The sequence below is a fragment of the Protopterus annectens genome, chromosome 2.part2 (assembly GCF_019279795.1).
Source record: "Protopterus annectens isolate FY-2018-M chromosome 2.part2, PAN1.0, whole genome shotgun sequence".
NCBI lineage: Eukaryota > Metazoa > Chordata > Ceratodontiformes > Protopteridae > Protopterus > Protopterus annectens.
In genome coordinates, this window is record NC_056730.1 from 463,493,770 (window position 1) to 463,506,595 (window position 12,826).

The following is a 12,826-nucleotide window of genomic DNA, read 5'->3' on the forward strand; positions in this document are numbered from 1 at the left end:
TACATCTTCATAAAATGAAGTTCAAGCCTCCAGAGAAAAATTGCCCCAAATCAACAGCCGCACCTACAGGCATTACTTAATGTAAAATTAAAGTTACTCATGCTAAAATGCATGTTATAACCTGTACTCCCACTTACACTGACTGGTGTTTTTCTTTTCTTCTCCCATCTCTCCACCAATATATGGAAACCAACTTGCATACTTTTAGAAAACATTAACTTTTAGCTCTAAGAAAAAGTGCACTTGCTATCTTTAAATAAAATTAAATTATACACTGTTCTATTACATGCATTAAAAGATTAAGGCTGTTTAGGAAGCTGCTATCTCTTACTCATGTCCAGTAATTTCTAACTTTATTCTTCTCTGAACTGCTTGCCCTTGTACCTTTAAATGTTGCATTTCCCTCAGCAAAGAATGCTCAGAACTCAAGCATAACTGCTTGTACCTGCAGACAGCTCATCTCCATGAAAATGTAGTCAGCAATGAGAAGAAAAAAACAGCTAAAGCTCTACAGGTGTATGAAGGACTCCATCAATTTCACTCAGCATAGAACAGAATGTGTATCCACTTTCAGCTGCAGACTTCTTGACACCTACTGAAATTTTGGTAATGAAGAAAAAGCTAACATCAGTGTATGTGCAAGAAACTTAGCACTTCTCATGGCTCTCATCATTCTGTCTTATTTTTCAAGCCTACTTACTAACCAAAACACTTGTTTACAGATTAAGCCACAGGCATTCAGGCATTTACCTTTGTAAAATAACAGAAAACATCTAAACTGTATATGTAATATAATCAGTGCACTTTTACACCCTACACCCAACCTTGGCAGCCCAACAGCACAGCATATTCACTTAAACGTGTTTTTGTCCAGCCTTTCTTCTCTTATTACATTGTAAAGCCTATATTTCTTACAATTAAAAAGTATTTCTTTACTTTAATATATTTACCACATACAACAATCACTGACAACATTCCCTGCCACCCCATATACTACTATATAAAAATACGTTATGTACCTACCATAACGTTCCATGTTAGTTGTCTTCATCTCGCCTTCTTTCTTGCTGGTTGGGATAGGGCTCGGCCATCTTCTATAGCTCGAGAGCTGTTTACTGGATCGAGGCTACCCCTTATCCCATGATGCCTAGCAATAGCTACCCAGATCTCGTTTGAAATAGCTAACCCCAGACATAGCCAGAGAATAAACCTGTCCAAACAAATAGGTTGAGAATACCTGTCATACTCTCTAAGTCAGTACAGGAAACAAACCAGAGAACAATCAGTCAGTGAAACCAGAACTCCTCTCGGTCCAATAGGACAGGGGGACGGAGGGTGGGACGCAAGAAAAAAGGCGAGATGAAGACAACTAACATGGAACGTTATGGTAGGTACATAAGTACTTTATGTTGTCTATCTCGCCTTCATTCTTGCTGGTTGGGACAACGTCCCTAGCACCTACAATCCTGGGTGGCTCATTGGAACAGACTCTTCAGAACAGTGGAACCAAAGTCATCTCTGCTCCTGGAGACCATATCTAGCTTGTAATGAGAAATAAAGGTATGAGGATTTGCCCACGTAGCAGCTGCACAGATACCATCCATGGGCAACCTAGATTGGAAGGCTACAGAGGTGGCCAAGGCCCTAGTAGAATGACCTTTCGGTTTAATAGGTAACTCTTTGTTCCTTAATTGATAGATGAAGGTAACAGTGTGAGACAACCACCTGGATAAGGTCACCTTGGAAACTGGGAGACCTTGTTTGCCTAGAGCATAGGAAAGGAATAGTTGGTCTGACTTCCTTGTTTCCTTAGTCCTTAGTCCTGTGCAGATAAAAATGCAATTATCTATGAACGTCCAATTGGTGTAATTTGTACTCTGCCTTGTTGGTGTGGTTAGGGAAAAACACAGGAAGGTCTATAGATTGGTTTCAATTATTTCTGAGCAGACTTTCGGAAGAAACGAAGGATTAGTCCTCAGAGCAACCCTGTCCTTATGAAAAACCAAGTATGGAGGATGAATGCATAGTGCCTGAAGTTCAGACATGCATCTGGCTGAAGTAATAGCTACCAGAAAGAGTGTCTTCCAAGATAGAAACTTAATGGAGCAGAACGCTGCTGATTCAAAGGGGGGCAGAGTTAAGGAAGTTAGTACCAAATTAAGGTCCCAAGGAGGAGGGGGATCTCTCGCTGGAGGCCTAAGGAGAGTAGTCCCTCTCAAAAAAGCTTTACAGAGCTTATGAGACATAATGTTTGAATTTGACAAACCAACTAGAAAGTTAGAAATGGCCACTAATTGAACCCGGATTGTAGCAGAAGCGGACCCGGAATGAAAAAGTTGTGCTAGGAACTTCAGAATTTTGTGGACTTGGGCTGAAAAGGGATCTACATTCCTAGCCTCTGCCCAACAAGAAAAACGTTTCCATTTACTAGCATAAGTTTTTCTGGTTGCGAACTTATGAGAGGAGACAATAATCTCACGTACAGCCGGGGAAATGCTGGGAAGCCTGGCTAAGGTTGGAAGTGGAGCAACCAAGCTGTGAGCTGGAGTATTTGGAAGGATTGACGCAACCCGCCTGACTGATGAATCAGTAGGTCTGGAATCGGATCCAGAGTCCAGGGCTGATCAAGAAGGTAATGGTGCAGGAACGGGAACCATACCTGTCGAGGCCAGTAGGGGGCAATGAGGATCATTTTGCAACCCAACGATATTGCTTTCTGTACGAGTTTTGCAATCAGGGGAAACGGAGGAAAGGCATAAAGAAGTCCCTGAGGCCAATCGTGGACTAGGGCGTCTCTGGGTGAGTGACCTGGAAGCGGAAGAAGGGAGAAGTAGTTGCTGCATTTGCTGTTGAAGGGGGTGGCAAAAGGATCACAGCAAGGCTGTCCCCATTTGTGGAAAATAAGATCCGCAACTTCATGATTCAGAGACCACTAGTGAGGCATGAGGATAGCTCCGCTGAGCCTGTCCACTATAACGTTGGACCTCCCAGGGATGTGCGTCGCAATCAGAATACGCTGGAAGGAAATTGCCCACTGCCACGGTCTGAGTGCTTCTTGATACAGGGGGTAGGACCTGGTTCCGCCCTGCTTATTGATGTACCACACCACTGACATGTCTGTTTGAATTGCAATGGTCCCAGAAGGAAGAGAGTCCTTGAAGGGCTTGCAACGCTAGGAGCACAGCTCTCATTTCTAGGACGTTAATGTGCAGATGGTACTCGTGAGGCTGCCAAGTGTCTTGGACTGTCCTGCCCTGATAATGCCACCCCACCCCGACAGGGAGGCATCTGTGGTCACTGTGGCTACCGGAGGGGGCTGAATGAAGGGTCTGCCCTGAGTCACTAGTGGGGAGACCATCCACCAGGAAAGGTGCCTTTTGCATGCTTCCGTAATCATAATCGTGTGAGACATGGGCAGCTGTTGGAAGGACCACTGTGTGAACAGAAGCCACTGAAGGATCCTCATGTGAAAGCGGGCCAGTGGGATTAAAAGAATCGCTGCTGCCATGGAACCCAGAGTTTGAAGGACGAACTTGACTTGGATTCTTTTGCTCTGCATAAGAATTTGTACTTGCTGATGAATTGTAGACACCCTGTCTAGCGGTAGTCTTGTGAAAATGTTCCTTGTATTTAAGTCTGCTCCTATGTAGGTGATAGATTGACAGGGCAACAAGGCAGATTTTTTGAAATTTATTGTAATGCATAGCTTTGAGCAGATTGTGATTGTGTAGTCCCTGGACTGTAGAAGTTGATGCCTGGTAGTAGCAGTGAGGAGCCAGTTGTCTAGGTATGGAAACACCTGGAATCCTTGATGCCTCAGGTGAGCCGTGACCACTGCCATACATTTGGTGAACACCCTGGGGGCTGTGGTGAGAACAAAGGGCAGAACTCTGAACTGGTAATGACTGCATCCCAGCTGGAAGCAAAGAAATCTCCTGGAGAGCCTGTCCATCTTGATATGGTAGTACGTGTCCTGAAGATCTATCGAGCACATCCAACTGTCCTGACCCAGAAAGGGTAGAATGGACTGTAGCGTGACCATCTGAAACTTTGTTCTTTGTACAGACCTGTTTAGCCTGCTGAGATCCAGAATTGGTCTCCAGTCCCTGTTTTTTTTGGTACCAAAAAGAATCTTGAGTAAGTTCCGGATCCGTGCTGGTCTGCCGGGACATCCTGGATGACTCTTTTTTCTAGCAGTTTTGAAACTTCTATGACTGCTTGGTCCTACAGATTGGGTGGAACATCTGGAAGGGATTTCCTTGACTGCAAGGGGGGTTGACAGAAGGGAATTTTTTAACCTCCGGATATAATAGACCTTACCCATTTGTCTTGCGTTAAATTTTGCCAGGCTTCTGGGTACAGTGAAAGTCTTCCCCCGACTGCCTCCAGAGGTGAGCAGCCGGGCAACCCTTCAGGGATGCTGAAAAGGCTTATCAGAGAAGGATTCTCTGTTGCCCTGGTTCTGCGGACCCCCTCTGCCATGAGGGCGGCGTCTGTTGTTGTTGTTTCTCCCTCTGCCCCTGGAGGAAAATCGCTACGTGTGTCAGGAAAGGCTCCTTGGGATTTTCGGAACCACATTTTTCCACTCTTCTGACCTTAGGGATATGGTCTAGAAGGAGTGGAAAACTGGACTCCCACGGCAGAGAGAGTCTTGCCTACTTGCTCACACCTAATCAAAGTGTCTTTCAGATGTGGTCCAAAATGAAAGGAACCATCAAAGGGGGTATTTGTGAACGACGGTCGAAAGGGTTCCGTAAAAATTGCACAGCCGCATCCATGCATGCCTCCTAAGGGCTACACCCGTACCTGCGGCTCTACTCGCACCATCGGCTGCATAAGAAATGAGCCTCATGGAGGAGTTGACTATAGAATTAAGAGTCGCCAGCTGGGAAGCTACTTTAGCTTGAGCCCCCTCAGTCGATGGATCTTGAAGGGTATCTCCTAGCTCTTTAAGGAGATCCCTCTGAAGCTGGGTAAAATAGCATATGTAGTTCAGTGACCTCATAGAGAAGGTAGCTGAAGCAAACATTCGCTTCCCATATCTGTCCATAGTCCTAGACCCCTTGTTAAGAGGATGGACAGATGAAGAGTTTTCCGCTAACTCTTTTTTGGTGGCTGCTGCTACCACCATGGCATCAACAGGGACACCTTTGGTAAGGAACTGCTTATCATGGGGTGCTGAGATGAACTTGCCAGGTCTCCTCGGAGTTGGTTCCACTGTATCCATAGCTGACCAAGTCTTTTGAGCCACCACTGCCATAAGTGGATCTAAAGGTGGAGAAACCCAGGAGGTGGAAGGTCAGGAACCGAACGCATCCAGAAATACATACTCATCCTCGGTAGGGGCTAGGGGATTCCAGTTCCCCCTCTGCTTAAGCATTTCTAGGATGTCCGAGAAAGAAACATCTTGAGAGGGGGATCTCAGGGACCCTTCCGAATCATCTAAGTCTGTATCAGAGGTGACAGACTCAGGGGAGTCAATGTGCTTCCTCTTGCACTTCTTCTTCTTACGAGGGGGCTACTCTGAATGATCAGGGGAGGCCTCAGAAGAAGAGGAAACACCCAATGAGGTGTCCTGGAGTGCCGGTTCTCTACGCTTGGGGTCTGGAGGAGGAGCAGAGGTTGGCACAGGCACTACAAGGAACGGAGCCAGTGGGGCCGATAGTGGAGCTGACTCAGTGGCCAGCACACTTCTCATGATATCGAAGGTGTCCCTGTCATGATGCAGAGAAAGCTCCAGTTCCAAAGAAATCAGAATCTTTCTCCGCACCAAGGGAGACGGCTCCGAGGTCAATGTAGGAGCCGAGCTCACCTGCGCCGAAGCTCCAAGAGGGAGTACGGGGTCGGACAAGGGTCCGATGCCACTCGCCCCCTCGGAGCAGACGAGGGAATCCCGGCGCCCAGATCCCTTGACGGATGGCACCATCGAGGGGATCGGAGCCGACGACAGAATCGAAGGAGATCGCTTTATCGGAGCAGACGGTTCCACTACTCGAACCCCAACGAACTCCGGCTCTGAACTCAATGGAGTCAGAGGAGGAACATCGATAGAAGTGGACAGAGCTGACACCTGTTGAGGAGGGCTGGACAACATCTTGGCAAGTGCCTGCGATTTCAGCAACCTACTGGCCACTCTCTCCACATTGTGATCTGACAGTCTGGAGGACCGAGAGGAGTGAGAAGATAGTACAGTTGTGTACACCTACCATAAATGTAGATGTTCGAGTGTCTTCACTGTTGCAGTCATGACTGTGGGGTTCTCCCCTGCCGGCAGGCAGTCCTCGGTCGGCCAGAATCCCAAAGTCTGGGTCCAGCGTCGGCTGTTCAACCATGCCCCCTGACGTCAGAGCGCCAGGAGTACAAAGCTGACAGCCGACGCCATCTTCTCCAGTTTTTCTTGCCCCAGATGTCAGGAGTCCCAAAATGAGAAAGGTCCCATATCCTTTGCAAATACACCTCAGAAGAATGGTGAAAAAAGGAATCACACAAAAGTAAAAATAAGAGGGGACAGGAGGAGGGAAACCCAGACTGCAACAGTGAAGACACTCGAACATCTACATTTATGGTAGGTGTACACAACTGTACTATGTTCATCGTGTTTCACTGTTGCAGTCATGACTGTAGGGTAGAATCCCAAAGCAGAATGAAAGGGAGGTGGTCATAAAGTAGAAGGGGCGGCTAAAAGGCCCTGCAAGACTGCAGAGGCAAAGCCTGCCCTAGATTTAGAGTAAAGAGGTAGATTGTAGTGCTTAGAAAAAGTATGCACTGAACTCCAAGTTGCAGCTTCCAAAATGTCTTTGGTAGGAACTCCCCTGAGGAAGGCCGCAGAAGTGGCAGCAGCTCTGGTGGAGTGAGTCCGTATACTCCCTAGGATTTGCTTTCCATGGTGTGAATAACGAAATCTGATTCCATGAGCAATCCATTTAGAAATGGTCTGTTTTGAAATGGCTTTACCTAGGGAACTTGAAGCATATGAAACAAACAATTGTTCTGATTTTCTGATGTCCTTGGTTCTGTCCAGGTAAAAACGTAGTTGTCTGTGTACATCCAAGGAATGTAAGATCCTTTCCCCTTTATTTTGAGGAGTGGGTAAAAAAGTAGGCAAGTGGATAGTTTGATTTAAAGCCACTTTGGAAACCACCTTAGGCATGAAGGTAGGATTAGTCCTCAAAGACACCCTGTCTTGATGAAAAATAATATAAGGTTCCACAGCCATAAGAGCTTGTAACTCTGAGACTCTCCTGGCAGAGGTTAGGGCTAACAGGATAGCTGTCTTCCAAGATAAAAACTTGATGTCAGAAGAGGCAGCAGGCTCAAAAGGAGGCAAGGTGAGCTTTTCCAAAACATAGTTGCGATCCCAAGCAGGAATGGGAGGAGATCTAGAAGGTCTTAAGTTCTTAGCTCCTCTAAGAAACTGTCTCATGAGCTGGTGCGAAAAGATTGGAGGTTCTGTTATTAAAATGAACGGAAATAGCAGAGGCATGTATCTTAATGGAAGAGAAAGAGAGACCCTTATGTAAGAGATCTGTCAAGTAAAGTAAAATTAAAGAAATGTTCGGAAGAAGAGGATCAGAATCCTGAGCCTGCATCCAGGAACAAAATCTTTTCCATATTCCTGCATAAGATTTTCTAGTGCTAGGACGTCTGACTTCTAAAATGACATACATAACCTGCTTGGGTAGAAGAGAAGAAATCAAAGGCCCTGGATTAACCAGGCCGCCAGGCTGAGAGTGCTGACATGTGAGTGTAGAACCTGACCCTGATGTTGGGACAGAAGGTTCGGAGTTTGTGGTAAGACCAAAGGGGGCTCCAGACATAGGTTTTTCAGAGTGGGGTACCAAAACTGTCGAGGCCAATTTGGGGCCAACAAGATAATCATCTTGGGCTTGTCCTGTTTGATCTTTAGTAATACCCGTGGAAGAAGAGGAAGAGGCGGAAAGGCATATCCCGAGAGGTTTCTCCAACTGAAAGATAGTGCATCCACTTTCCAAGCTAGTTTGTGGAAAGTCCTGGTGCAAAAATTCTGTAGTTGATAATTGAGATGGGATGCAAAGAGGTCTATGTGAGGACGTCCCCAGACTGCTGTTATCATCCTGAATATTTCGGTGTCCAGCATCCATTCATGTGGATCCGAAAGGTTTCTGCTCAGACTCTCTGCCAGGAAGTTTTGCTTCCCTGGTAGAAACTGAGCTTGAAGGTCCAGATTGCAAGCTAGAGCTGTGTTCCATAGATCCATGGCTAGTCTGCAAAGGGGGTAGGAATGAGATCCCCCTTGCTTGTTTATGTACCACATAACTGTGGTGTTGTCTGTCCGTATTAGTAGTTGTCCTGGTTGTAGAAGATTCCTGAAGGCCAATAGAGCTTTCTGAATGGCTAACATTTCCTTTAAATTGATATGCAGGTGCTTCTGATCCTTTGTCCAAAGACCCTGCAGACAGTTGCCCTGAAAATGAGCTCCCCAAGCATAATCCGAGGCGTCCGTGGTTAGAATCTGAGTGGCAGGAGGCAGACAGAAGGGTTTCCCTTTGTTTAGAATACATGCCCTGGACCACCAAAGGAATTCCTTTTGAAGACAAGGCAGGACGGAGATCAGTATGTCTAAACTGTGGCAATGCTGAGACCATACACTTTTTAGGTACCACAGTATTTTTCTCAAGCGTAGTCTTGCATATGGTACGAGAAGGATGCAGGAGGCCATGTAACCCAAAGCCTGCAGGAATCTCCTTGCAGATAGCTGAGTTAAAGTTGCCAAGGTTTTGAAAGTTGAAGCCAGCTGTAATTGTTTTTCGGATGTCAGAAATGCCATCTGGGTTGTGGTGTTTAGAAGAGCACCCAGAAAGGTTATCTGTTGTGAGGGTGTCAAATTTGACCTTTTTATGTTTACAGAGAATCCCAGGAACTTGAGGAGGTTCTGTACAAATTCTAGATGCTGGAGTAAGACATCCTTGCTGTCTGCCTGAATTAGACAATCATCCAGATAAGGGTAAATTTAAATTCCCTTGAGTCTGCAGTAAGTTACTACTGGAGCCAGGCATTTGGTGAAGACCCTGGGCGCAGTAGACAATCCAAAGGGCAGCACAGAGAATTGAAAGTGCCTCGATCCGGCCTTGAACCTGAGGTATTTTCTGCGTTCCTGCCTGATGGGAATGTGTAAATATGCCTCCTTTAAATCCAAAGTTACCATCCATGCATCTTTGGACAGCATTGGAAGTAGCTGCTGTAGAGTAAGCATCTTGAATTTAGGAATCTCGAGAAAGGTGTTCAAGGCTGACAGATCCAGAATGGGTCTCCATGAGTTTTGCTTCCTGGGGACTAGAAAGAGCCTTGAGTAAAAACCTTGTCCCATCTCTGAAAGTGGAACTAGTTCTATGGCTTTCATAGCCAAAAGAGCTTCCACCTGGTTTAAGGCCTCTGTCCATTGATGTTTTGGAAGGTCTGGCCATCCGCTTTGGCCTTGGCAGGGTATGAAAATGGAATTTGTAACCTCTTAAATCACATCCAGAACCCACTTCTCTTGGGTTATATGAGTCCAATTTTGATAAAAAAGAGAGAGTTTTCCTCCGAGAGGGGCTTCCAGGCAAGAGGTTCCTGCAGCCCAACAGAGGGAGTCATTGAGTCTGTTTCCTATGAGCTTGTGACCTGTCCTCTCCTCCCCTAGGGGTGGAAGCAGTCCACTGTCTTGGTCTATAAGAAGCTTGTGTTTGAGGCCTTCCTCAGGAGCGTCTATATCTACCCCTCTGAGGCCTGTCTGAAGTGGGAAAGGACCAATTTTTAGAAGGCCAATTCCTGCTAAATCTGGGTGGCTGTACTTGTAAGAAATCTTTAACTGTTTGCATGGATTTCGCCTTATCCTTCATCTTTTTAATCACTTCTTCAGCTTTTGATCCAAACAAAACATTATGCTGAACAGGAGCATCCAATAATTTAGCTTTTACTTGTTCTGGCAAATTTTGTTCCTTTAGCCATACATGCCTTCTAATTACTGTGCCGAAGGCAGCAGCCCTACAAGAAGCCTCCAAGGCATCAAATCCACAGTGTAAACCATGCTTCCCAACTTGTTCAGTGGCATGCAATAAGTCATGTAATTCCTTATCATCTGCACAGGCAGAAATGGAAGTAAGCTTTTGTTTTAAAACAGACAAGAGAAATTACTGGTATTTCAGCATATGAAACTGACAGTTTAAAGCCCTAATGGATAAAGTAGCAGAAGTGTGCACTTTTTTGCCCCACCTTTCTAAAGATCTAGAATCCTTGTCAGTGGGAATGGGGTTTTTGGCAGAAGCGGCCTTAACTCCCTTAGGACCCTGAGAAATGGTTTCAGGGTCAGCAGAAGGGTTCTTGTACAAAAACTGGTGGGAATCAGGAACCCTGTAATATCTATCAGGCTTAACAGGAGCAGGAGGAAAAGAGTCAGGGGTTAAGTTAGCCTCCGAAAAAGCATCATCCACAATATCCAAAACAGGAGGAATAGCCGGGGGTCTATGTTGGGGGAGAAGAAGAAAATCCCTTAGTCTTTTCTTAGATTCCGAATACTCCTGTCCTTCCCAGTGGAAATGTTCTCTCATTTCATGCAAAGTTTCCCCAAAAGAGAAATCCTCAGGGGGAGAAGCTGAAGGAATGGATTCCTCAGCATCAGAATCCTCATAAGGAGGGAAAGAATATTCCTGGTCAGAAGAAGAAACTGAAGAAACAGAAGCCTGATCAGAGGAATCATAATAAACTTCCTGCCTTGGCCTTTTATCTGGAAGGGGATGTGAACCCCTAATCATAGTAAGTAAATCCTCCGCCATCTTGAGTAACTGTTTCTGTGACTTGGGAGCCAGTTCAGAAGAGGCCTGTGTTGCAGTCTTTGATTTAGAAGGAGTCTTTGCCTTTATTAGAAGCTGAGTAGGCCTAAAAACCCCTTCGGAAGCCAGTACCTGCACAGCAGCTCCGAACCCATCCGAAGGAGCATTGTCCGAAGGTCCTGCAATAGAAATATTCAAAGACCTAGTTGGCTCCTCGTGAAAGTCCATTTCGGCCATCTGCTCTGAAATGGCCGACGACAGGGGCTGCAAAAGCGCCTCACTGACGACGGCCGAACCTGAAGCTGCTCCGCTTGTGCGATATCGTCAGATTTGGACCTCGGAGGCCTGTCTTTATCCATGCGACGTTTGTGTACTCCGGAAGCTGGAACCGTATCCGACGACATTTTGTAGTTAAAGCGCCTACCGAAGTAATGAAAAGCAAAATCGTACCTTCGTTTAATTGTACACTGATTGAATCTAGCACAAAACTGACAACTAGCTACGTCGTGGTCAGGGCCTAAGCAAGGAATACAGTAAGAATGAAAATCCTTATGAGGTATTTGCTTCCCACATGAAATACAATTATTAACTTTTTCTGACATCGGACTGAAGCAAGAAAAAGTTTCCCCAATGGGGTACTTAGCTTTGAGTGGAGAAGAAAGTCTTCGGACTGAAATTTATCAGAAAAAATCGCCAGGAGTCAGCCGACCGGCACTTGTGAACTGCTATCACCACACGGCAAGAAAGACTGGAGAAGATGGCATCGGCTGTCAGCTTTGTACTCCTGGCGCTCTGACGTCAGGGAGCATGGTTGAACAGCCGACGCCGGACCCAGACTTTGGGATTCTGGCCGACCGAGGACTGCCTGCCGGCAGGGGAGAACCCTACAGTCATGACTGCAACAGTGAAACACGATGAACATCTGTGACTGCGCTCGCTCTGAAGCAGGGGAGACCAAGGAGCTGAATGAATTGATTCCAAGGAAGGGGACCTTTGCCTCTTGTGGCTCCGCGACGGCTTCGAAGATCCTGATGGAGCCGGCGGGGAGATAGCCTTATCGGTACCAGCCGGAACCGAAGTAGAAGCTGGAATCTGAACCAAGGACGGCTCCAAACTTGGAGCCGACGGCTTGGAAGATTTAGGGGATTTCACAGCCTGAGTCTTGGCCAGTGAATCCTGGGGCTTTAAAAGACCCCTAAGAATAAGCTTATTTTTACACTCCTGCAGAACTCTAGGGCTAAATGCATGGCAGATAGAACAAGAGTCCTGCAGGTGCACGGCACCTAAACAATAGACGCAAGAAGTGTGCCCATCTGTCAGAGACATTTTCTGACAACGAGTCACACTTCTTAAATCCAGAAACTTTGGATTCTTTTGACACCCTGACAAAAAGAACACTAGAAATACAACAACAAAAACTATCTAGCAAATACAGTCTACACAAAAACACACTATACTAGCAGACTAACACTAAGGGTTTTTTTTTTTATAATAGGAAAGCCTCTAACTTAAACGGCTAACCTAAGAAAGAAAGGTAGAAGAAAAGCCTCTAACCTAAATGGCTAATCTGACAAGAAGAGGATAAGGGGGGAAGGGGGGACTCTCTAAGTTAAACGAGTTCTACAAGGAAGGGGAGGAAAGCTACAATAAAACACTAGCTAACAGAGAAAAACAAGACTAAAAATTAACAATAAACCAGAAAAAGGACTATTTCTAATGGTAATAAATTTCTATAAAAACGTTATACGAGCCTGAGCCAGAAAAATGACACCTCGCAGCTGAAGCGGCAAACGAGATCTGGGTAGCTATCGCTAGGTATCATGGGATAAGGGGTAGCCTCGAGCCAGTAAACAGCTCTCGAGCTATAGAAGATGGCCGAGTCAGAGCCAAGGATCGGCTCCGATCCCAGCCAGCAAGAATGAAGGAGAGATAGACAACTTAACATCATGCAGTTTATATCATGAAATGTTTTATACAAATACTATTAAGAACACAAATTGTTTTGCTTATAGTTACTTTTTTTCATTGTAGTGTCATTC